This window comes from Rhipicephalus microplus, chromosome X, assembly GCF_043290135.1.
Source record: "Rhipicephalus microplus isolate Deutch F79 chromosome X, USDA_Rmic, whole genome shotgun sequence".
In the NCBI taxonomy this organism is placed as follows: domain Eukaryota; kingdom Metazoa; phylum Arthropoda; class Arachnida; order Ixodida; family Ixodidae; genus Rhipicephalus; species Rhipicephalus microplus.
Window position 1 is genome coordinate 98,338,596 of NC_134710.1, and position 24,996 is coordinate 98,363,591.

General features: G+C 45.1%; 1 protein-coding gene and 1 non-coding gene across 2 annotated transcripts in view; one reads left to right on the forward strand and one right to left on the reverse strand.

The window, feature by feature from the left end:
- The window catches only part of LOC142775673 (synaptogenesis protein syg-2-like), a 575,499-nt gene that overhangs the window by 482,955 nt on the left and 67,548 nt on the right, over positions 1 to 24,996 (reverse strand). The window lies entirely within an intron of this gene.
- TRNAT-CGU (transfer RNA threonine (anticodon CGU)) lies at positions 23,783 to 23,855 on the forward strand. The gene has a single exon. It is a non-coding gene; the product is annotated as a tRNA-Thr (tRNA).

Here is a 24,996-nt window from a genome sequence, read left to right on the forward strand (position 1 = left end):
GTGAAGTTGTGACTTTTCAAATGCGAACAAAATCTGTTATGCTAGAGTTGTGTGCATCGAATTTTCCCAAATTGTATTCATTCTTGCCGCACTTCATAGCAGTGGAAAGTCACCAATCACGAAGAATTTCAGCCACTCATTTGCTGGGCACGGGCCCTACTTGAAGTCGTCGTGGGAGTCCCCTGCTTGAGGACACTTTAGCCTTTACGGTCAATATGCATGCCCCGCCGCGGTGGTCTAGTGGCTACGGTACTCGGCTGCTGACCCGCAGGTCGCGGGTTCGAATCCCGGCTGCGGCGGCTGCATTTCCGATGGAGCCGAAAATGTTGTAGGCCCGTGTGCTCAGATTTGGGTGCACGTTAAAGAACCCCAGGTGGTCGAAATTTCCGGAGCCCTCCACTACGGCGTCTCTCATAATCATATGGTGGTTTTGGGACGTTAAACCCCACATATCAATCAATCAATCAATATGCATGTTTTAATCATTATTTGGTCCGGTGACCTCGTATGCCTTCATACTACAAAAAAATAGAACGGTTAACACAATTAAATCAGCAGTTAATCTTACCGAGGAAAATACCTTTAGTTCTCGAAGTGGCTAATGAACACTGCTGTGTGAGTAGCACTTCAGAAAGCTCCACCATCATTTAGAAGTGGCTTGGCGCAGGTTAGCTTGAAGCACCCTTTATATGATACTTTTGTGGTATACAGCATTTCCATCTTTTGTTCTTCACTTTGCTGACTATATTTTACCGCGATCAGTCACATGGATGCGCTAGGCAAGGTTTCGACTTGCTGTCACATTGAAGTCCCGTATAAGTCGAACTGCGGTAAGGTCATTATCTATCGATTCGCCCCTTCTATTGGTGAGACGAGAAGCGTGCATAAGGGATCCGAGAAAGATAATAGCATGATTTTATGGTGGCACCTCCATGGAAGCCTATAGTGACGGTGTCTACCATTAGATTTTGCTTGTTCTCCTTTGGCATGGTTACTAATTTTTGATGAGTGTACGTACTTTTCAGCAAGTTAAAGAAATGCTCTTCTTTACATCGTTGAGACAGTGTAACTCGCTGCTTCTGCTCCTCGGGGTGTCACTGAAAAGTACACACGGGAAACCATTCGGTAGCTCACTCTCCAGAATAGCGGGCTTCCGATGTGACCATGCAACGATCGTTCGCAAACAGACGCTGCTGCTGAGCAAAGGGCGGGTGTGTAGCGAAGTGTGCCTGCCATGTCACCTGGCCGCAAGCGTATTCCACCAGCTGTACGCAAGGCAACGACGTGGGACGTGCACCGCCGCAGGGTCTTAGACAAGCTCGAAAATAGATTTGCCCGTTAACCAGGTTATCGACAGCACACATGAGCGGAGCACGCACGCCGGCTGCGGGCCAGCCCTCGCCCGGAAGCAGCGCCAGCGGCCGCCCAGCACGGACCAGCTCGCGAACGCTTATTTGATTAGCTCATGGTTTCTTAAGACGATTACGCACAAGGAGCTCACCCGCCATGAGCCGAAGCAAGAATTATGAAAACCACTCGGCATGTTGGCGCAATTAATCGAGTTAAACAAAAAAATAAAAACGCGAGAGTTTAGCAAGGAGGGCGAAGGAGTTTGAGGGGCTCGTTGGGTGGTGAGGGATAGGGGCAACGAGAATGCATGCTCGCTGTTATTTGATTAAAATATTTGGGCGTTCGTTACAGCGCACGACACTTGGGAGCGGCAGCATGAGCCGACCGGCTTGTCTCTAATTGCTACGATCCACACTGGCAAGCTCAGGCTACTCCGCGACATGGCACGCAGGAAAGTGGTCGTTTGTTAAAAGTGGCGACGCCAGTGGGCTTAAACTTTGTTAACGGTCACTGAGAATGTACTCCTGGGCCAGCAGGGCAGGCGTGCTTACGCTAAACCTTGCTGCTGAAGGTGCGCATCGACCTGACGCAGTTCAAACGAAGAGTTCATCATGCGCCACCGACGCTTTGACAGGCGGGGTAAAGCAGCCGAACACTCGCAGTTGTGGTGTCTGCTGAGTTAAGTGGGCTTGTTATATCATCTTGCTGAGCACAGCCTCTGGAAGCGTTCTAAGAAGACTGTCTTACCCCTGCGAAGACCTTATAGCTTAGCAGACAGTCTGGCTCATTCGAATGATATGAACTAATACACACACACACACACACACACACACACACACACACATATATATATATATATATATATATATATATATATATATATATATATATATATATATATATATATATATATATATATATATATATATATATGCAAGTCACACAATATGAAGGGCACCTAATCTACGAGTAAAAAGATATTGCTTCCATGCGCGAGCACGTTGTTTACAAATAAAAAATGAAACGCATAAAAGATAAAGCACATAACATGAAGAGTAGTCCGACCGGTAATGTGCTTGATGTGCATGTTATGTGCTTTATCTTTTATGCGTTTCATTTTTTATTTGTAAACAACGTGCTCGCGCATGGAAGCAATATCTTTTTACTCGTAGATTAGGTGCCCTTCATATTGTGTGACTTGCATATATATATATATATATATACATATATATATATATATATATATATATATATATATATATATATATATATATATATATATATATATATATATATATATATATATGCCCATATATCGCCTTTCATGCCGGTTTTCACATTTGTATCTTGCTGATATGCACATGTATATAAACAGCACTCGTGCCATAAACTGTATTCTGATGAAGGCCGGGCCCACGGCCGAAACGTCAATAAAATAACTTCGTACGTGCGTCTTCTTTCCGATACGAATATATATATATATATATATATATATATATATATATATATATATATATATATATATATATATATATATATATATATATATATATATATATATATATATATATATATATATATATATATATGCCCATATATCGCCTTTCATGCCGGTTTTCACATTTGTATCTTGCTGATATGCACATGTATATAAACAGCACTCGTGCCATAAACTGTATTCTGATGAAGGCCGGGCCCACGGCCGAAACGTCAATAAAATAACTTCGTACGTGCGTCTTCTTTCCGATACGAATATATATATATATATATATATATATATATATATATATATATATATATATATATATATATATGCGATATAACAGACAGTAATGCCAAGGAATGTACAGGGGAAGTTATTAACATTAACATAAGAGGGACAATTAATCAGCTGCCCGCTCATAATAAGTTCACGTGCTACGTGACGCCAAACATGCGCATAAGAGTGTTTTCACACTCGTTGTTTGGCTTATAGATGGCGCTGACTGTCGCTCCTACTTCTAAATTCACAGATAAACCCAAAAAAGTGGATGGAGGGAGTGCCGCTGTAATAGCTCAGTGGTTAGAGCATCGAACGCGTAATTCGAAGGTCGTAGGTTCGATTCCTGCTTACAGTTGGTAATTTTTTCATCCACTTTTCTTTCTTCTTATTTACATTCCATTAATGTTAATAACTTCCCCTGTACATTCCTTGGCATTACTGTCTGTTATATCTCATTATTATTGTGCTAAAAACACGGAAAAACGAGCCCTTAGGTATACACTTCTTTCCCTTATTTCATTGAACGAGGGTCTCGTACTGGCAGACTTGGTGTGTTTAGGTTGTATAAGAGGGACAATTAATCAGCTGCCCGCTCATAATAAGTTCACGTGCTACGTGACGCCAAACATGCGCATAAGAGTGTTTTCACACTCGTTGTTTGGCTTATAGATGGCGCTGACTGTCGCTCCTACTTCTAAATTCACAGATAAACCCAAAAAAGTGGATGGAGGGAGTGCCGCTGTAATAGCTCAGTGGTTAGAGCATCGAACGCGTAATTCGAAGGTCGTAGGTTCGATTCCTGCTTACAGTTGGTAATTTTTTCATCCACTTTTCTTTCTTCTTATTTACATTCCATTAATGTTAATAACTTCCCCTGTACATTCCTTGGCATTACTGTCTGTTATATCTCATTATTATTGTGCTAAAAACACGGAAAAACGAGCCCTTAGGTATACACTTCTTTCCCTTATTTCATTGAACGAGGGTCTCGTACTGGCAGACTTGGTGTGTTTAGGTTGTATAAGAGGGACAATTAATCAGCTGCCCGCTCATAATAAGTTCACGTGCTACGTGACGCCAAACATGCGCATAAGAGTGTTTTCACACTCGTTGTTTGGCTTATAGATGGCGCTGACTGTCGCTCCTACTTCTAAATTCACAGATAAACCCAAAAAAGTGGATGGAGGGAGTGCCGCTGTAATAGCTCAGTGGTTAGAGCATCGAACGCGTAATTCGAAGGTCGTAGGTTCGATTCCTGCTTACAGTTGGTAATTTTTTCATCCACTTTTCTTTCTTCTTATTTACATTCCATTAATGTTAATAACTTCCCCTGTACATTCCTTGGCATTACTGTCTGTTATATCTCATTATTATTGTGCTAAAAACACGGAAAAACGAGCCCTTAGGTATACACTTCTTTCCCTTATTATATATATATATATATATATATATATATATATATATATATATATATATATATATTGTAGTGCTTGATTTAGACATTTTCATAGGGCAAGTGCTTTAAACCCACGGCACGAGGCTCTCCGTATACTACTTCCTTGCGCTAACGCTACTTATTTAACAGAGTTGACGTCAGCTGAAAAAAACACCTATCTTCAGAGTTAGGCATTCGACAGAATATTAATGGCGTCCTATTTTCACATTGTATCAAATCGACCTCGGTGCTTCCATAGCATGTATCGTTCACTCCACGATTCTTGTCCTAACGATATCAGTGACGCAACGTTTTAATTACTTCCTAATTTATATTTTACTCAAAAGCAAAATGACAACGAGTTTTCAGAAGGGAATGACACATAACGACGCGTTACCTAAGAAGTAATGAATCTGTCGTGTGAGAGATGTCTGGAAGATAAGCTCAAAACATGTCAACACCCATAGGTTTGGGAATGCTGGTATTCCATTGCAGTTTCTACAACATGCACGAGACAAAGACAAGTAACACCAGTGAATACAATAATATGTTGGACGTTGGCGCCTGTATGCGCTAGAAACTGAAATTCAAAACAAGTTCTTCATGCGCCCAAATAGCCCCAGCAAAGGCACAGCAGCAAATTCGAGGAAAATGAGGCACGTCCAACTGCTGCAGATTGTTCGGGCGTCCATTTATCCGAGCCCCGGCTCGACTGTAAACTGTGCGTTCTCGGTGATGAGCCGCAGCTCAGCAAGGGCGAAGCAGAAACAGGGGCCACCCAGCAGTGGCGGCCAAGTTTCGAACATGCGCGCAGTGCTCGCTGCTCTTTCCTGGGCAAAGGAAGAGCAGGAGAGGACGGGAAAACTCCAGGCGTTTCGTTTATCAGCGGCTGCTTAAATCAAAAGGAGCGCCGATGAGAGCGCTCTGAAGGAAAGGGGGGTAAGGAAAGGAAGCGACGGTCGCTGCCGACGCATCGACTCGCCTTCTCTCTCGATCTTCCTCGCAGTGTGCGTCCTTTTTCTGAAGACCGGGATCTGAAGGACTCGATTCGTTAGGGCGCTCAAAAATCCAGCAGATCCAAGAGAAGCGCACTTAGGCTGCGCAGCCCGACGAAGCAAGCGCCGCTGTACTGCCGCTCCGAGCTCTTCTCTCTCGGTCGCGGCTCTCCCCGGCTTGCTCACGCGGCCGCTAGGACTGAAGGGGAAGGGGCCTCAAGACAGCAGTAATCAGCAACAACATTGACAACGACCGGCCCTTCATGCCCCCCTTTTTGCCCGCTCTAAACACATTTCCGTCAGCCTTATTTACAGCGCGTTCCCTAATCTAGACGCCAGAGGAGCTACTCGCAGAGGGAAGGGAATGGGTTTGAGGCGACGAGCTGGTACGCGCACAACAAGATGACGTGTTACCGCGAAACAGGGCAAACGCGAGCGGGGACGCCGAAAGCAGCAGTATACGGGGAAAGCGAAGGCAGTGCCAGAGCTCTTGAATAGCGAGACGGCCATTTATTCCAAAGAGCTGATTATTATCACTTTCTCTAGCCACGCGCTGCTGCCCCCTCTTCCCTCACCTCGCGCACTATGTCAGCCTCGGTGTTCTATTTTCCTTAAGTGCCTCGCGTGTCGCGGCTCCGAGCTGGCAACGTGGCGTATGCATCGACTCGCTCCGCGTGGTTGGTGGAGGTGCTTAGCGCTCGGTGCGCGAAAAGGCACCCGAGGAGTGCGATAAAAGCCTTAATTCAAGCGGCGGTGCTGATGAGTGCAGCTGTCCTCACGCGCTGGAGCCTCGCTTACAGCTTGCAGCAGTTGGTGAAACTCGAGATTATGTGGCACCACCTACTCCCCTGCAGTCACAACTGCGTGCGAGTGACATTTGCCCTGTGTTTTAATTGGCAAAATAACAGAGCTCCACGGGCTATGATGCTTGTCCTGGTAGAGTGGGAAGAGAGGGTAATTGTGTAAAAATGAAATAGGTACGTCTGCCCACTGGTGTCACCTCGAATATAACATTGCGTGACATGTTGAGTTTCCCCAAGAACAACTATGTAACTGGGATTTCTGGGTCAGCTGCTCGCTCAGAATGCCGTTTCAGCACCAGCCGATTTGTGCTTGTGTTGAGCAAAAAGCATAAACAGGTGCAAACTTGAGACACAAGTTTTGGTCGACGAGAATACGCGTGCATACGATCTTAATTGTTTTGCACTTGCAGGCTACACTCAAATCATGCATGTCTATTGATTTCAAGACGCTGAAAATGTCAGAGAAGAATGTTCCTAAATGTTCTGCCATAGTTACACTCGCACAACTAATAAGGCCGCCTAGTAGTATATGTATGCATTTGTCTTCAGTGCTTGGTCTGGCTATGTATACATTGAAAGCGATGCGAGTTTTTCCGCTACGTACAAAGCTGACTCTTCCAAGTTTCACTTCCTTCAAAAATATTTGCTTACCACGAATCTTGAGCCTCATATACCATATGCGTCCCAGCAAGAGTTATCGAAGTTGTAAACTAGATTACTTCTACCAAGGAATGCGTATACTGCTGCAAGCACTGGACTGGCCACATAAACTCTTGACATTATTTTATCCTGCCCTCTCACTTTTTTTCCCTTCATTCAGAAATTTATTACTGATACTCTCCAATGAAAAAAGTCCTTCCTAAACAAAATATGGCGCTTTTTGTTTTTTCTAACAGCGCCGAGTACACTTTGAGTGATTCTTAGAAATTTTCAATTTTGTTTTTGCTACTGACATTAGAGCTGGGCGTGCTCCAAAACTTCTTTTTTCCAGTGTTAATTTTCTTGTGACCACAATAACCTGAAACCTATATAGTTCTGTCATAGGTATTCAGGAGTAAATTTTCGAGTTGGTTTCTAAGATTTGAACGTTTTGCTTGAGCTGGAATCAGCTATGCAAAAGAAGTCGGCATTAGAGCAAATAGACGATATAGCAACATTTTCCAACAAAATTAACAACATATAGTTGTGCTTTCCTTGATGCCGTCCTTTGTTGCGGCGTTGTAATGTCGATGACTATATACTTGTAGAGCGGCTGTCATTCGAGGCTATAGCGGCGCAGACTTCTGGACTGTTCACAGCATATCCTCTTTCATGACATTAATTGAAGGCCTTCAAAAAATGTTTCAGCATGGTTTCTTGTTTTCGTGTTTTTAGCTGGTTTTATGCCGTGCCGTTTTGGGGCACATATTCTTCTTTAAGGAATAGGTTAGTGCCCAGAATCTTTCCTTCAATTGTATTTCAACTGCACTAATGGACAGGAGATAAACCTTGAAAAGAAATGTCAAGAGTCAGAAAGATGTATGGAAGCAGGCCTCTTACTGTTCACATTCGAGTTTTGCCCTACAAAATCACGTCATTCAGTAATTACCTATTCGGCCAGGAAAAAGTAATTGTGGAACAAAATCATGATGGCAGTGCAACAAGTACACAAACGAATTAAACTGAAAGTGGACATGTTGGTTGTTTTAGGTCACGATTGCTGACGCACTGCTGGTTTTATGGGTCTTGCTGAGTTTGACTCAAAGAGGTGCAGTGTTTGACTCATTTGTTATTCGAAACTACCGTTCTATAAGTACAGGTTATAATCAGCAATTATCACATCTTGGTTTTAAAAGTGAGGATTACTTAGGCATACTTCACGTTTGTGTGTGGTTAAGCCCAGTTTTGGTTTGTAGACTTGGCTACTTCAGGAAAAAAAAAACTTCCCATGTATCCGCCTATCCAAGACAATACGCTTTCCGGAGTCCACTACTACATCATCTTTTAAAATCATATGGTGGTTTTAAGACGTTAAATCCCACATATCAATAAGCAATATGCTTTGCTGTTTACCCTGTCTTTCACTCCAGAGAAATAAATTCAAATGTTCCACGAGCAGTATGCAGGAGCAGTGCCATCGCGAGAAGCCCCCACAATGGTGACTCACTGGATACTCTGTTTTGCTGTTGGACGTTCGGGGGCCATATTTTCACGATGGTTAGATTCCTAAGGAGGCACAACGTAAAAAAAAAAATACTGGTCTACTTAGATTTGTGTCTGTCGACATCGAGTCGACTAAGATAATCTAAAATCCCCGCGGCCAATTTCTTTGAAGGGCCACCAAACAACGTCTGAAAATGCAACACACGTGGTTTTCTGATATTCTTCTCTCTGACGCTTCGGAAAAGTTGCAAAAACCTCATAGAATCTCATCTCTGCTCTAACGCGTTTCTAAAGTCACTCGTCACTAACGTCAAAAGAAATGAAAAGACCATGAGAAGCTTAGATGTCAAAGATAAATAAAGAGTCGCGGAACCACCCCAAACTAATGAAGCAACTCATTCTGCACTTGGAAGGTAGACCCGTAAAGCATTCAGCCAAATTTCGCAGGCACACGGGGAGTTCCAGAGTGAAGCGGGAGTGCAATGTTGGAAGCACCATCTATTCAGAGTGGTGAACCGGCCAGTTCTTGATGCAGTTGAGCTGATTTTCAAGTCGAGCTGACTTCTAGGGCAGTCTGCCAGTCGAATAAAGATATTTCGTTTCCTGGCAGCATGCTTCGATGGGTTTGCTCATTCCTACAGTAGCTCTGTATGTTAATTGACTTGGCTTAACAGGCTCTAGTAGCCGATGATCTGAGTTGTCAATTTCGGTTAGTGGAACATAAGGGAACATGGCACTCGTGATGTAATGATTTCTACAACTAGGACTTTCAAAAATGTTCCACTCAACCCAAGAGATGGTGTACCGAGTACATCTTGCACATCAGTGAATTCTCATAGGTGTTTGTAAGATAGCTGCAGCACGCAATCACTTAATGTCGCCTGCCATCAAAGTGACCCTAACAACCTCAGTAATTGCGAAAATATGCAATTGAGGTTGCCGAGCACGACCTGCTCCTCATTACATGGGTATAGAAAAGGAAGCTTGGCCAGCACTTGTGCGCCATAGAGCCCCTGTTAGCGAAGAAATGAAATCTGTCTCGCCGAAGTGACTTCCACCATACAACCTCCATAACACCCACCACTAATACGCTCAGATGCGATGAAGGGCATTTCATGCTTCTGCTTAGATCAAGATACAGCGCACATACGCACGCATCGTATATTGTTGGGACTCCGGGTCCTGCCGGTCTCGTTTTCGGTAGCTGGCCCCGTCGCAGGATCCATCGTCCAACAATTCAGCGAGAAAGAAGCGCCCGAACAAACGACATAGATTTATTTACATGTGGAGAAGTGATCAACTGATCCAAAGAGAGAAGAGTGAAGAGATACAAAACGTCTTCGGCATTTTATAGCGCCGCGTTGCCGACATTGGGCGCACTGTCCGCATCGTCAGCCAATACGGTGTCCCCGGCACCTCGGCCACGAGAGGGGGGGAAACACCTCTCACAACACATGGAGTGGCACAACCTAACACTATCTCCATATATGGTCACGGCGCCCTAAAATGTTACCAAACATGGTCACGAACGCACAGCAGATGCCGGAGTTCTCCCGGCGAGAGGAGGAGCCTGAATGGGGAGGTGGGGGTGGACGACCCCGTCGGTCAAGAACCGGTTCTCCCCCAAACTCGTCTTGCTTGGTTCCCTAGGGCCGGTAGTAACAATATTAAACTTACTGATTCGCCCTTGCAGCAAAAGGTGATAAAATCTGTCTCATAAGGCGCCCGCTCCCAGCAAGAACAAGGTGCGTTATGGAGGAAACGAAGTTGCGTCGTGCAAAACTAACAGGCGCAATGGCAGCAGTGCCTTCCGTCAGAATCATAGTTGTCCACGGGGTTTCGTTCCTCAGGCAGTGTGAGAGGCTGGACCTATAGCAAAGATTGGACCTTAAACGCATTACTCAGTTGTTGTTTTTTTTTCTCCAGGCCCTAGCAAATTTGTGCGCGTACGTCCGTAGAGACAGATGAGACAGAATCAAAGCCAGCCAAAAGAAAGAACATTTAGGACAACGACAAACCGCGGAGCCCAGCGCACCGGTCCGGTCGCGCAAAAAACGCAGTAGCGAAGTCTGCACGCACGCGCGTGTGAAAGAAAAAAGTAAAAAAAAACCCGAGGCGGTTGAGCCCCCTATCAGTCGCCCTTTTGAAATCCGCAACAGCTGAGGCGGCCAGGACCACCCAAAAGTGGCCGCTTCTTGTCAAAGAGGCGATGCGAACACTCTGGCACGGCGCCAGCCAGAGAGATGCGGCGGCCACGAATCGGGACGAGTGCTGGACGGCACGAGCCTTCGTTGCCTCACTTCCTTTTTTAAAGGGGTTCTTTCGGGATCCGCTCCGCCTTTTCGAGCTGTAACGTGCGATTGCTGCTTCGTTTTCCTCCACCGAAGCGTCACTCCGGCATGAGAAATAGAGACTCGCATCCGGCTTCTTAGCAGCACATTAAAACGTCCTTCAGTAGCGTTTCGAGGAAAAAGGAGCCAAGAGCGAGAAACAAAGGGAGCCCAGAATGAGCACTTTCAATTTCTTTTACAGCTGTTTTCGTTCATGGTCTTTCGAAGGTTTCGGCATTTCTAGTTCAGGAAACGGCACGCTGCAGCTGCAGTTTCTCTTTCATTTTATTTTCTTTTCATTTTCTTTTTCTACCTCGTGATTCTTTTGCCGGCACCGTTAGAACTATGTTCACACCACTGATAACGAACGCGCTACCGTTGCTATTTCTTTGTGTAAAGTACATATTGGGCGTGCGAACGTTTGAGTGTGTCTAGAAGAGGGGTGCGGCGCGTGTGTGCGTGTTCACGCGCACACGCGCCGTTCACGCGCGCGTGCGGGGAGGGGGGGCAGGAGTGCGTGCGTGCGTGCGTGAGCGTGCGTGCGTGTAGGCTTTCTAGTGAAACATAACGCATCACCTTCCCCAATGTTACCTGCTATGCAAGTTTGCTTATCTCGAATCAGCTCCCCACCGAAATGGTATAGTGACTAACGTACTCGGACCAGTAGGTCGTGGGATCGAATCCCGGCTGCAGCGGCTGTATTTTTGGTGGAGGCAAAAATGCTGTAGATCCGCTTCCTCAGGTTTGGTTGCACGTTAAGAAACCCCAGGTGGTCAAAATTTCTGGAGTCCTTTGCTACGGCATCACTCATATTGATAAGGTGGTTTTGGCACGTTAAACTATGTCTATCATTTATCTCGAATCAACTAAAGAAAAAAAACACCCAAATTTTGGCGTCGTTATTCGTAGTTTCTACTTGATGTTACGGAAATATGTCATTGGGGGGGGGGGGATGAATTGCGAAAGCTATTTTGTGTCTGGCATGAAAACTAAAGCCGGTACCCAAACTCCTTTTATTTCAGAGTATACTTTTGAAAATTCCCAATCGCAGCATTCACATTGAACCTATATATGAGATACTGTGATTGTAGGTTTAAATGTCGGTTTGCCTCAACTTGCGTCGTTATATAAGGGCCTCTAATTTGAGAGATCTATTATACTACAGCATAATCAGCAGCTTTACATGACGTACCACATGTAAGAGGTTGTTGTGAAAGAAACTATCCAAAACACGAACGGTTAGAAGATTTCTCTGTTTTTTTTTCATACATGAACCCGCTATAGTACTATAGCGCAGGAGAGTTAACATGCGGCTTATACTAAATTTCAGACATCAGTTGGAACACTGTGGGGGTTTTCTAGGCTTTTATTGTATAGGTGCGTCAGCACCAAGAAACTATAGTTCTGTATATTTTCCACCAAGAGTCCTTATTCTCTGCTGTTGTTTAGGCTTAGTAATATTTTAGGTTTTTTGTTTTGCCGTATATACAAAAATAAACCAACTTTGTAATACGTCTGTTACTAGGTTGTTTTAGATCATTTATTATCTAGTTGTTTTTCTTTGGACAGTTTTTGCATTTGCGACCAGTTGCACCACACCTGACGCTCAGCTCGAGCACGCGGCTCGCACAAACGATGACGAAATCTGACCACGAAACAAGCGCACCTTCACATTGTGCCGGCCGAACTTCGTGAATTGCTTTCGTGACGCACGCCCGATATAAAAAAAAAACAGACTACAGTGTGCGCTATCTTCCCACGTACCTTTAGAACTCACATGATCCTTCATGTTTTAGTGATGTCTTGACGTGAAACGCAGAATGAACCTTGCCTTCTGCCGGCGCTCCTCACCACTTGCATTCTGATGAGTGTTCCCGGTTATCATGAAAGATAATCTTACACGAAAACATAATCACGGATATTTACATCCAACGATAATGGCTGACACACTGGTGAAATGGGACCAGTCTCGACCCACTTCGTGCCACAACGCAGATTAGGGCAAAGAGCGGTAGAGGGTCTCTATATGGGAGGTCCCTGTCTGGAACTGCCTAATTGTGTCCCATTAGTGCAGCAATTGCTTAACATTTAAACAATAGTTATGTTTTTTTACTATGAATATTATTAGTATGAATCATTTTCAAGCAGGTTCAGTGTTAGTCAAGACAATGGTTATTCTGTCTGGTCTGAACGGGAAAACAACGCTTACAGGACTCTTTTCGATTTACGTAAATTTTTTTTCTTCATAAATATTCAATATTGAAAACGCCTAACTCAGGTGATCAGTTTTTGGCCGATCCCCCTGAGTGGGTATGAGCCATATTTAAGTTGTCATCATCATCATCAGGTCGCAGCCCGCCAGAGAGCCAGTCATTATCATCGAATGTAAATATTCGTAAATATACGTTACTTGTACAATTATTGGTGGAGGTGCTGGGTACGCCTACAGGCCTTTCCGGCAAATTAACTCGGAACTTCGAAATGGTCGCCACCTACATTTTCCTGCAATGGCTCAACAGCCCATCCAGCAAGAGGAACAGCAGCCGCAGCAGCAGCAGCTCCTGCTGCTTCATCTGATCCTCCTGCCTCCACGAGACCCCGAAAACTTCTCGGGCACCAGCAAGGACAAGGTGTATGTGGAAGATTGGGTCGCATTGTAGCGAGTTAGTGAATAATATAAGTGCACGGGACCCCACACGTTGATGCTGGCCAACGTTGTGTTTTGCTTCAGGGATACGGCACTCGCCTGGTATGAGACGTAGGAGGCGGAGTTGACCAGCTGGGACATTCGCAAAATGAAGCTCGTCTAGTTGTTCAGCACGCCATGTGGGGAACAGCAGGCCACGAGGAAAGACCTCGAATGCCGCGTGCAGACATCGACGGAATCATACGCCGTTTTTTACATATAGGATGTACTAGGCCTTTGTTGAAAGGTTGACGAGAACGTGAGTGAAACTGACAAGATTGCTCACATATTAAAGGGAATTGCCGACGACGCCTTCAATTGCGCAGGCTTCAAGCAGAATATGTAATATGCATGTAGCAACAACTAAAACAAGGCCGCTAGCTGCAAAACTTTGTCTTGCAGCAGGTGCCACTGATGCTTGATTTATGAATTTTCAAAACGTTAGGGAGAGCAACAATGAGTTTGACCGATAGAATGTAAGCCACTACATCCGACAACGGGAGAGTGATGCATGCGGTCAATCCACTTTATAGCGCATGACTGGATTCAATTAAGCGAAAAACGCAAGCAGAAAGATTCCTAAGTTCAAGGATAAAAATGGCTTTCCTCGCTTACTTTTCTTCATGGATTGATATGTGTGTAACGTCCCCAAACCACCACATGAACATGAGAAACGCCGTAGTGGAGGGCTCCGGAAATTTCAACCACCAGGTGTCACTTACTTTTTTTCCTTACTCTTATTCAAGTGGTGGAGGTAAGTCATCGCAATTTTAAGAACAAGGGCTCGGGTTGAATCATACCGCTTGCTTGTGCACATGACAGAACCCCAATCGGTCAAAATTGATCAGGAGTCCACGACAACGGTGTGTCTTAATCACATCGTGATTCGGACCTTTAAATTCGCTGAAGTTACCGTATTAAATTTGCTGAAAAAAAAAATGACCCAGGCTCATCTTAACGGCTCTTGAAGTTATTCATTGCGAAGGAGAATAAAAGAAAAACTGCATATTTTAGCATTTCCGCTGGCACTCTGTTACAAGCTGCCACTCTAGCGTCGCCAGCGCGAAGTCGGCGACGGGAATGACAGCAGGTTGGTTCGTTCCGCACGCAAGCAGAGACAGTGAAAAGATCAGAGACGTGAGAAAACAAAACAAACTTTACTCTAGTGATATTGCAGCACACGGGATCTAATACAACACTTCAATACAACTAACAAAGCACATCAACACTTGATGCAACTAAAAAATATATACAAAACAATAAATCAGCTTACGGGAGAGAACTATCACAAACTACACAACTAACAACAATAGAACTACGGAGGAGAAAGTTCGAAGATATAAACAGGTGAAGGCATACGTGTGATGACCGGCAGCGTTGTGTCCCCGACGATCGGATGCGAGAAGTCGAAGAGAATTCTGGCACGACTGCGATGTCGGCGGTGTTGCAACACTGGTGGCTCCGGGAGGCTAGTGCTTGCAGGTGACTTCGAGCAGGTTGAGCTAACTCGAGGCGAAGTCCCGATGTCTACGTTGCAGACGTTAATATCGCGTCACAACTAGACAAACGGCTAAGTTTAGGTGGCCAGCCGATACAGAGCCACACTAAAAACTTCTAGAAGAGATGCTTGTTGATCTGTTTCTACACCATCTTGGTCAGCGACTAGTCTGCCTAGCAGGGCAAATCCTGCGCTTAAATCCCCCTCGTGTCTCCTCGCTCTCTTCCTTGGGGACAAGAGACCTCTACCTGGGTCCAATCATGCGCGTTTAATTGAGGGGAAACTCCGCCCCAAAAATATTTTGACCCCACCCCTTTTTAATAGGGAGAGGGCCCGCAACTAGCGAGAGTGACAACCTGTCGGGTTGTTGTCATACGGCTTGGCCACCAGAGCGTTTCCCACGCTTTTCTCCGTGGGAACGGTCAGCCACTTAGCTCTCAGCCGGGCGTCTTGTAGTCTAATCCTTGTACGGGGTATACCGCGGCCTTCTACGACCTTGCAGACGTCGCCACGGTTACAAAAGGATTAACTGTCGGCGGCGACGTTCTAAGGAGAGCACCCCATTTTGCACTTATCGGTTCCCTTTCATGTGCCGTCGTTTCTCACGGTCAGTCGGGGAGTACGGCGCCCGTTAATTGCCGTGACGCAGTGTCGCCGAAAATAGCCGTCCGTGACACACTCTAAAAGCATTTTTACGACAACAGAACTTTTTCACAGCTGACGCTGGTATGTAAAAACACTGAGTGTGGCACAACACAGCGTTGCCCTTCTTGCAAAAGGGAACGTGTGCCTTCCGAAATACGTTCATAGAACACAACTGCTCTAATCGGCATACGGCATAAAAACCTGCGAAAATTTCTCAGGGCAAGTGTTGGGCGATAACCCAGTGGTTAAAGTTGAGGGCATCTAATTTCACATTGCCGAAATGACTTGAGCATGAGGCTCATTTGTCATGGTCGACAGGGTTTGGTTTGAAACGAGTAAGCACTTTATTGGCTAAATAACTTCACAGGTTTGTAAGCCTAACATAGGATGTATCGAAGCATTTTTGCATCATGAACTCTTCTATATCAGTGTGTCTGATGAGTTTAAATAGCCTTTGAACTTCGGCTCACTTTCGCATCTTTTATAATCCAACTAGTAACATCTGCACCTACGTTCACTTCATTACACAGTGTGCATTTGCTGCTGCATGAAAATAATGTTAATTGGTTCGTCAACAGCATGGTCGTTACTAATCAGTGTTTGCCCTTATTTAGACTACTTAAATCAGACCGAAGCTCATAGAGACAGGATCTATACTACCAAAAAACACGCATTGGTGTCTCACCGCTAAAGTACAGGCCATTGTGGGGCCCGCTATTATTATGTGCGCTGTTCCGGCATTTTAACGCACTTACCCAAGGTTGCAAATGGTGTATATATTTTTGATCACTGCGCGTGACGTCCTTTCCTGCCAAACGTCAACAATGTTTTAAGACTGCGGGCAGTAAAGCAGGCATCTGAACGGGGAAACCAAGAAGTCATCTGGTAAGAGAACGTCGAAAAAAGAGGGAGAGGCGCGGCACCAAAACCCATGATAAAGAAAGTACGCGGCCAGTGGGTTGCAGACTTGTAACGATCCGCGAAAAGAAGAAGTAAAAAACACAGGAAAGCCTATTTTGTGAGGTCGGGAATGCAAGAAAACGGGCCATTAGAGAAATGGCTGACCGTAAAAGGCAATAAAGCCGCGTCGGGTGAACTGCATCAATAACTGCCCGGCCACCCGAGCCCTGGACGCTGGCGACGCGCTTCGTTGTGTCGCCTGTCATGGTCCTAAAGCAGATTGCCACGGTCGCACAGCCGTCCACTCCCCGCCGTCTTCGACCCTCCGCTGTCCGTGAAAACATGCGCTAAGTCGTGTCTGTTGGGAGGGTATACGGTTCCACGCGAATCATCTCGCGCGCACTGCGTCGGCACCGAACGCAGAGGCAACATGCGCGTGCCTGGAAAACCAGGAGCCCCGTTCCCCCGACGGCGTCTTCTACAGCTTGGTGCGCTTTGCCTTCGGCTCATATCGTTTCAGCGTCTCGCTGCCTCTTCTCTCCCGCAACCATCCCGTCTCTCAGTAGGCTCTGTGTAATTTTTTTTTCCAACCTCGATGTGCTTTCTGGAGTGTTCTTATGGATGACATCGACGCTGCGCACCCTTCTCAACCAACGTTTTCATTTTTTCCTGCTCAGTACGTTCCTTATACGATTGCGCGCTGTTTTTTTTTTTATCTCTCCTTTTTTTGTCCCCTTTTGTCGCGTACTGGTGGTGGAGACGCCACTCCCTTAGGTAGCTGTCCTCTCCGAAAAAGCGGCATTCTCCTATTTAATGCTTTTTTTTTTATTGGAAAGCTTCTGTTTCTTTATTGTCTTATTTCGAAATTCTGTATAAGCCTATTCACATCTCTTACGCCATCATTGTTTCGATAATTAACATATGAAACTATTTTTTTGTTTTTTCATTTTAACAACGAACACTGCCCTGAACTCTTTTTCAACATGTGTCGCACTGCATAACACTGTATATCTTGGATCCCATGAAATGTATATCGTTACCTTCTTTTCTTTTTCTTGTTTTTTGCTTACTGTGTTAGTCTGTGATTAGTTATGCCTATTTTTAGTTTGAGGCTGTTTTATTTTGTAGTCTTACTTTTAGGCATACAGATGGTGTCGCAGGATCAAGTAAAAACTCTTCGCATTGCCTACTCATGCTCGTCAAAACGTTTACGCAAAGTTTGTGAACAAGTATGGCTTAGATTACGTAATTGACGCGTAATTAGTACCTTTAAGGTAAACGAGAAACAAAACCTCTTCGCTGGCGTCCCCCCCCCCTTTTTTTTTTCAGAAAACGGGGAATCAATAAAAGTATCTCTTAGGGAGGGGTAAGAGGAAGGGCAACGGAAACGGGGGCTCCTCATTAACTGAGAAAACATTAATGATCTCGGAGATGCACCCAATCTGGAAACAAACTACACTGATGTACGTTTCTTTGGATTCGCTTTTTTCTCTCTTTTATCATATGCAAATGAGGACCGAGGACTAAATTAAGCAATTTTGTAAACATTAAATGAGCAAGCAGTGTTGAAATAAAGCAGATAAACAGAATTCATTTATTACTCTACTTGCGAACTCGGCTTTGTGCGGTGAGCCTCGTGCAATCTCAATGAACGACAAGGCCAGCAATTTGTGCAGGTCAACGAAAATTGGGACCATGTATGCGTGTACATACATGGTCCCAAAAAAAAAAAAAAGTGGCTTGACGACTGCGACATTGGTGTTTTGATTTTATCTTAAGTTATTGGAAAAGATGTATCAACGGGAATACTAGGCATGACAGCTATACGCTGGAAACGTGTACGATTGCAGCATAGCGTTCACACCTATTCCACGTCTGTAAGCAGGGTATAGGAGCTGTCGGCGAATACATACCGAGACACCTGTAGCAACCTCGCTTTACACAAGTGTCTCAGTATGCCGACGGCCCCTAGTCCTGTTTACAAACGTGAAATAGGTCTATACTAGAAGAGGTGTGGATCATCGCTGCATCAACAGGAGGCAGCTGCAAGTAACTTGACGCGGCCACAATGTAGATTCACGTTTCTTCGGAAACGTTGGCCACTGCGAGTGTAAGAAACGGTCATCGCCAGCGTTTATGCTGTTCTTTTCGCTATAGTAATGACGTCCGAAACTTACGATGGATTTGTCTGGGATCTATAATTGGAATAATTTCATTTACTAATAATCTGCAGCGTTCTTCTTTGTACAGAACACGAAACAGTACACCTATACTCAGACGGGACAAAAAGTTACAAGAAGCAGACATAACTTCTTTGTACGTTCTCACGAGGTAAATTCAGTTTCACACCTCCAGCTGTCGGCCCTTCCTGAACAGAGAATCCATTTGCTTTTTCCTTATTTAAGCTGGAAAACTAGCGTGTAAGTACGATAGGACCCAAAACTACTTTTATAGACACCCAAATGTTCGTCTCGCGTCTGTATACACTTGCTGCCTAGTAATCATTCTATTATTTTTCAAACTGAGATGTAAAATGGTTTGCATTCTTGTTTTTTTCACCGCACTTTTACGGGTAAACCTACCGGTACCCATAAGGCCCACTGCAAGGTGTGCTTATAATGCACATTCTGAGTTCGACGTTTCGAAGCTTTCATGTCTCACACGATACCTCAGTAGTAGAGGCCTATAAGCGAAGAGATCGCTTCGGAACACACGAGCCGTATCGAACTCACCCTGAAGGTAGAGTACAGACACACGCACACTTTTCGCCGCGAAAGAAATTCCCCCGACGCACTATATACACCGTTCCTGCTTTGCAACCATTCCGATATCTTCCTAAACCCGAACTTGTTTCCACTTTCGAAATCATGCCGTTTAATTTTTGACGTTCGTCGAACGAGCGCGCCTCCTCGGAGAAATGAAAGCAAAGCGAAACGAGCGAACGAGGTGTGTGTGCCGAGATCAACGCTTTCGCGGCCACGGCTGCGGAGTGCTCGGGCGGCCGTGCCTATCGCTGGCACGTAGCGAGAGCGCGGCGGCGCAGTGCCGTCGAAACAAGGTTTCTCGTCAATTTCTACCTCCAGCCGTGTCCTTTCATAGCCTGCAGCCTTTCATGCACGCGTGCCAGCGCGAAGAGTCTCTGCGGCCAATTGGAATTGAAATATATCGCGCATTTGCCGACAGCTGATTTGGGGGTTTCCACGCGCCGACGTTCTCTTCTTGGGAGACGGAAAGAAAGGAACACGCTCCCCCCCTCCCCCCTGATATCCCCTGAAAGCAACTACTTGCTTCCGTCAACGGAATACCCTTTTTTTCTTTTTCTATGAGCAGTGAGAAAAAGAACGCGAACAGCCGGCATGCACTGGCGCCACTTACATTAATAAAAAATAAAGAAGAAAGTGGTATTACAGAATGACGTTCAGAGATAAGGCAGCGAGGAAAAAAAAACTAGGCGTTGAAAAAAGTGTCAAGGGCAGAGATGTACAAATAAAAATATCAAAGGACGGAACCACGCGGCACTACCCAAACATATTACTCCAGCAGATATACTCGGTAGATTGAGAAGTTGTGATATACGCGCAATGGAGGGAGGGGGGGGGCGGGAGTCAAAATCTTTTTTGTCTTGCGAATAAGAAATTACCATGGATGAACTTTCAAGTACAGGAAAAAATAGCAGCGGCAGGTGAAGCAAACTACCCACGATGCCAACTCTGTCACCACCACAGATGTGCGCCGTCGCTCTGTTCTCACTTATACAAATAAACCTAAGCTGTTCTCCTGAAATTTTGAACTCCGGGTTGCAGCGTCTCTTAATGCCATGGTGAGCATCCTCTCTGCTTCGCGCACTCCCTCTATAATTCGTGAGAAGCCTGCGTTCATGTTTTGTTTTCTTCTTCTTCTTTAATTTTGATTTCAGCCCCTTTCGCGAAGGCGCGCAGTTACAAGCGTCCCAATGTTTAACGGCCCCCACGAACGACACCATTAGCAGTTGAGCGCCGGCCGGAACTTCACGGGAACGGTCGTAAACGTCGTCTGCTCCAAAAACCAAGCGCCGCGAATGACGTTAAAGCAGCTAATTATCTCCCATGAAGATTAGCCGCTCTTTCTCGCCTTCCCTAAACTCCCCCAAAGCGGGCGCGCCGAACTGGAAGCGTTAAAAATGCTATTCCGCCAACTCGCCGCGCAGTCAGGACACAGCCCAACCCCGCCGCTTTTCTTTTCCTTCTCCGCTGTACCGCGTGTTACCATTCGCTCGGAGAAACAAGCTTAGCCATTCAGGTGCCAGGATTTACACCTCCGGCAAAACTCGCACAAATAGACGCGCGCTAAGTCAATTCAGCTTACTTATGTTCGTCCTTTAAGCCTCTGGCAGCGAAGAATCCGCGAGTGCTGCCCGAAACGTGCGCACGCGAGAGCGGCGTCTGCACGCACGCGTTCTTCTCCGATCGCCAAATTCGGCCACGCGAAGCACCGTCGACAGAGAGAGGATTGGTCAACGTAGCATTACTCGGCAAATGCCGGAATTAATTGCGCAAATCCGTCACTCGAAGCTCGTTAGGTGGCGGGTTCCCGCTCTGGCACCGTTTTCTTGCAGCCGGGTGCCTTCACCCTTAATTTGCAACCGGCCAAGCGCGTGCCGCCTTGGTTCACGGAGTGCCACGGCGGTGGAGCACTTCGGAAAGAAGCGGTGAACAGCATGCATGGCGGCATCTCTTTGCGTTGGCACGACACGGGCAGCTAGTTGCCAAAACTCAAGACCACGTAAGGCACCACTCAACACCAATGTACAGCTACCGTATTGCTATTCTTCTTCAGCATCAAAGGCGAGGCGTAGTCAGAAAAAAAAAGTAAAGAAGAAGAAAGCGATTGGGACTTCGTTTGAACAGCGAATCTCAATAAGTGGTATACGCTTTGGCACGAAAGTTGCGCATGTTCTTCGTATAGTTAAGTTTTTATTATCAATGTCATGGTTACGTCACCAAATTTTACTAAATCTGAACGAACCACACTATTTGCACGACCGCCTCAAGAGGGGAATCGGCGATTACTATAGTTCTCGCCGCCGAGGCCACATCTCCTCAGTCGAATAACACAACCGTATTTTCAGCTATAGTATACAGTAATAGCGTCACATAGTTCAACAAAAACGTTATAGAGTTACCCTTAACGTGAAATATGTAGCAAGTGCGGATCATGATTCGCATTTCCTTCTGCGAAGAACTCAAAGAGCGTCTCTGAGGGGGTCTAGGTCGTAAGGAATTGATTATATGAACTTTAGTGCGGTTAGGACGAGATCCCAGTAGAAGTAGACAAGATGGTGGCCTTTGAGCGTTGCTGAAGGTTCTATGTCCCTTTAGCGTTGCTCGCGTTCTTGCGTGACATGGCGTTGCAACCGTGTAGTCTGCTACAGGTCTCCTTGACGGGAAAGAAAACTTTCATTCGTGACGCACTCTCCTGCTTCGCCCTTTTCATCCTCACATATATTTGTCATCACTCCTCCTCACCCCTATTTAACATTTCCGTTCAATTGCTCTAGTACGCTATTCACGACTATAATATATGCTCACCCCTCATATTCACCTTCTCATATATTTCCCTGTCACTCATATTCACCCTCTCATATATTTCTTTGTCACATATTTTTTAGCACACAATACACATGACTATGATTTTGCCAGTGGCACCGCACAAAACTATATGCTATGCTTTACTCGCCAACTTCCTCCTTTCTCTCCTGCTCCCTCTCACAGCTCTTTCGGTACATGTTTTGTAGCGTGAACTGTATACTGGCCACAGTGAAGCAGTTTCGCGAGGCTAATCGAAAGCCTTGGTGCGCGTGCCCGAGGAGCGCACAGCTGGCGAGCCGAAAAAGGCCTGGAAGCTCCTGGAGTGACGTGTCACTGCAGGGCTGGCGATTTACTCGCGGGAGCTCGCTCATTAGTCCATTCGTCCATCAGTCTGACCATCCATCCGTAGCTCACACTACGTATATCCTGGCATAGCCGAGTTAAGCCACCGGTAATTCTTGCCTTCGTGACGCACTCTACATTGTTTTGAGTGCATGACGTCAAGCGGTGAAACAAGATACCAACAGCATGCGATGACAGCACATTTTTTTCCTCCTCCCTTTCCTTCCTGCATTCTCTCAACCACACATTGCTCCTCCTTAGCCTCATTTCACTTTTCCTACCCCTTTGCTTTACATGGCTATAGATATGGCTATGCTAAACGTGGTGTTGCCAGCATTACACCAAGCGACGACAGCCCAGGACCTCGAAATGCTCCGCACTTCGAACAGATCTCTGTATGCGCGTGTGAACTTGAATTGAGAACGGGCGCTAGTGTCTCACATCCTCCTGCCATCTACGCGAACACTATATATGCGTTAAAAATATCGCCTGTAGAACCTCAGAAGCAAACTTTACACAGTCGTAGGAGGGGCGCCAATGGGCGACGATGTCAACACCTCAGCTTGCGCTTTATGCAGTCCGAAGTAGAGCTCTGATGAACGCAGTGCGCACAACGCAGACGATCTGTCTGACATTTACTCCCGTATATGCATAGGTTCTCTCGAGTTTCGTAATGTCATAATGGCTGCGATAATAACGGTTCTGTGACTCCATGAAGGTGCCATTTGTGCTTGATGATCCTTTTCATATATATTGCAGAATTAACTGGTAAATTCAACTGGTTTCCCTCCTAGCCAATGAATGGTTGATCACTTCAGTCAGAAGGAAATAAACAAAACGTAGTGTTCTTTTGTGTGTGTGTGTGTGTGTGTGTGTGTGTGTGTGTGTAAAGCAGCGGCAGCGGATATCATTAAAGACTATGTGAACGTTTCACGAGACGTGAGACATATGGTGATATATATATATATGTATATATATATATATATATATATATATATATATATATATATATATATATATATATATATATTTATATATATGTATATATATATATATATATATATATATATATATTTATATATATATATATATATATATATATATATATATATATATATATATAAGGGAAAGAAGTGTATACCTAAGGGCTTGTTTTTCCGTGTTTTAACACAATATTAATGAGATCTAACAGACAGTAATGCCAAGGAATGTACAGGGGAAGTTATTTGAACCAATGGAATGTAAATAAGAAGAAAGAAAAGTGGATGAAGAAATAACCAGCCGTGAGCAGGAATCAAATCTACGACCTTCGGATAGCGCGTTCGATGCTGTGGTAGCTCAGTGGTTAGAGCATCGAACTCGTTATTCGAAGGTCGTAGGTTCGATTCCTGCTCACGGCTGGTTATTTTTTCATCCACTTTTCTTTCTCCTTATTTACATTCCATTGGTTCTAATAACTTCCCCTGTACATTCCTTGGCAACACTGTCTGTTAGATCTCATTATTTTGTGTTAAAACACGGAAAAACAAGCCCTTAGGTATACACTTCTTTCCCATATATATATATATATATATATATATATATATATATATATATATATATATATATATATATATATATAGCCTTTCGTGCATGGCTACTTGTCTGTCTAGGGCGAATAAAAAAAAAACAGGAAGGACATGATCACGCGCTGAAGGCGCCTCAGGCACGAAACTCGAAGCCGGCATCATCTGCCATTTCCACCGGCGCACACCTGTCCCATTCGGCAGCCCCAAGAGAGAAAATTTGAAGAAAAAAGAAATTCTGGCGTCGAATGATGCCTGTCGGAAGTCGCTTCTTCTCTAGTGTCATGATCACGATGCCGAAGGGAGAACGAGTCCCTCTCAGATAACGGCCGTGGGGACGAAGACTGGGCGATAAGTGGCCGAGAAGGGGGAAGACGTCACGATGATCCGTCAGCCGCCAGCGTCGTCAGCCGTCATTAGCCCTCTCCGCCCCATCTCATGAACTCGCAGACGATCGGGAGACGCCCGCGTGCTCCATACCTCTGCGATGCGGCCGCTTACTTATTTGCTTCACTGCGTTTCCAGGTGTGGCTAATGCTACTGCGATTGTTCACCCTCGATGGAGGCGCGTTGCTTCTGCCATGAAGGAGAAAAGAGAGTTGTGTGATGAAATATATGAAGGCCCAGAAAGGATCTGCGGACCGGCTCGTATATATACAACACTCTTCGCTGCATATTGATAAGTGTACAAGCAGCGTGCCGAGTATATACATAAACGATTGAGAAGTTTAAGTTTCGAGTATGCCATACGCCAGTTGACTCATAAGCTTATGAGCCACTGTGCTCTGATCCTGTGCTCTGATACTAAATAACAAGTGTTCAAATAAAAAGTCGGGGTGAAAAAAAAGGTGAGGGAAAGGACATTCGTTTTGATTCAGGAAACATAAACGTTCTAATTTCAATATTACTCATTTTTAAGGATAACGGGTTGCGTCTTCCATGAAGTTGTTGCACTGCATATAGAAGGAACTTTCGA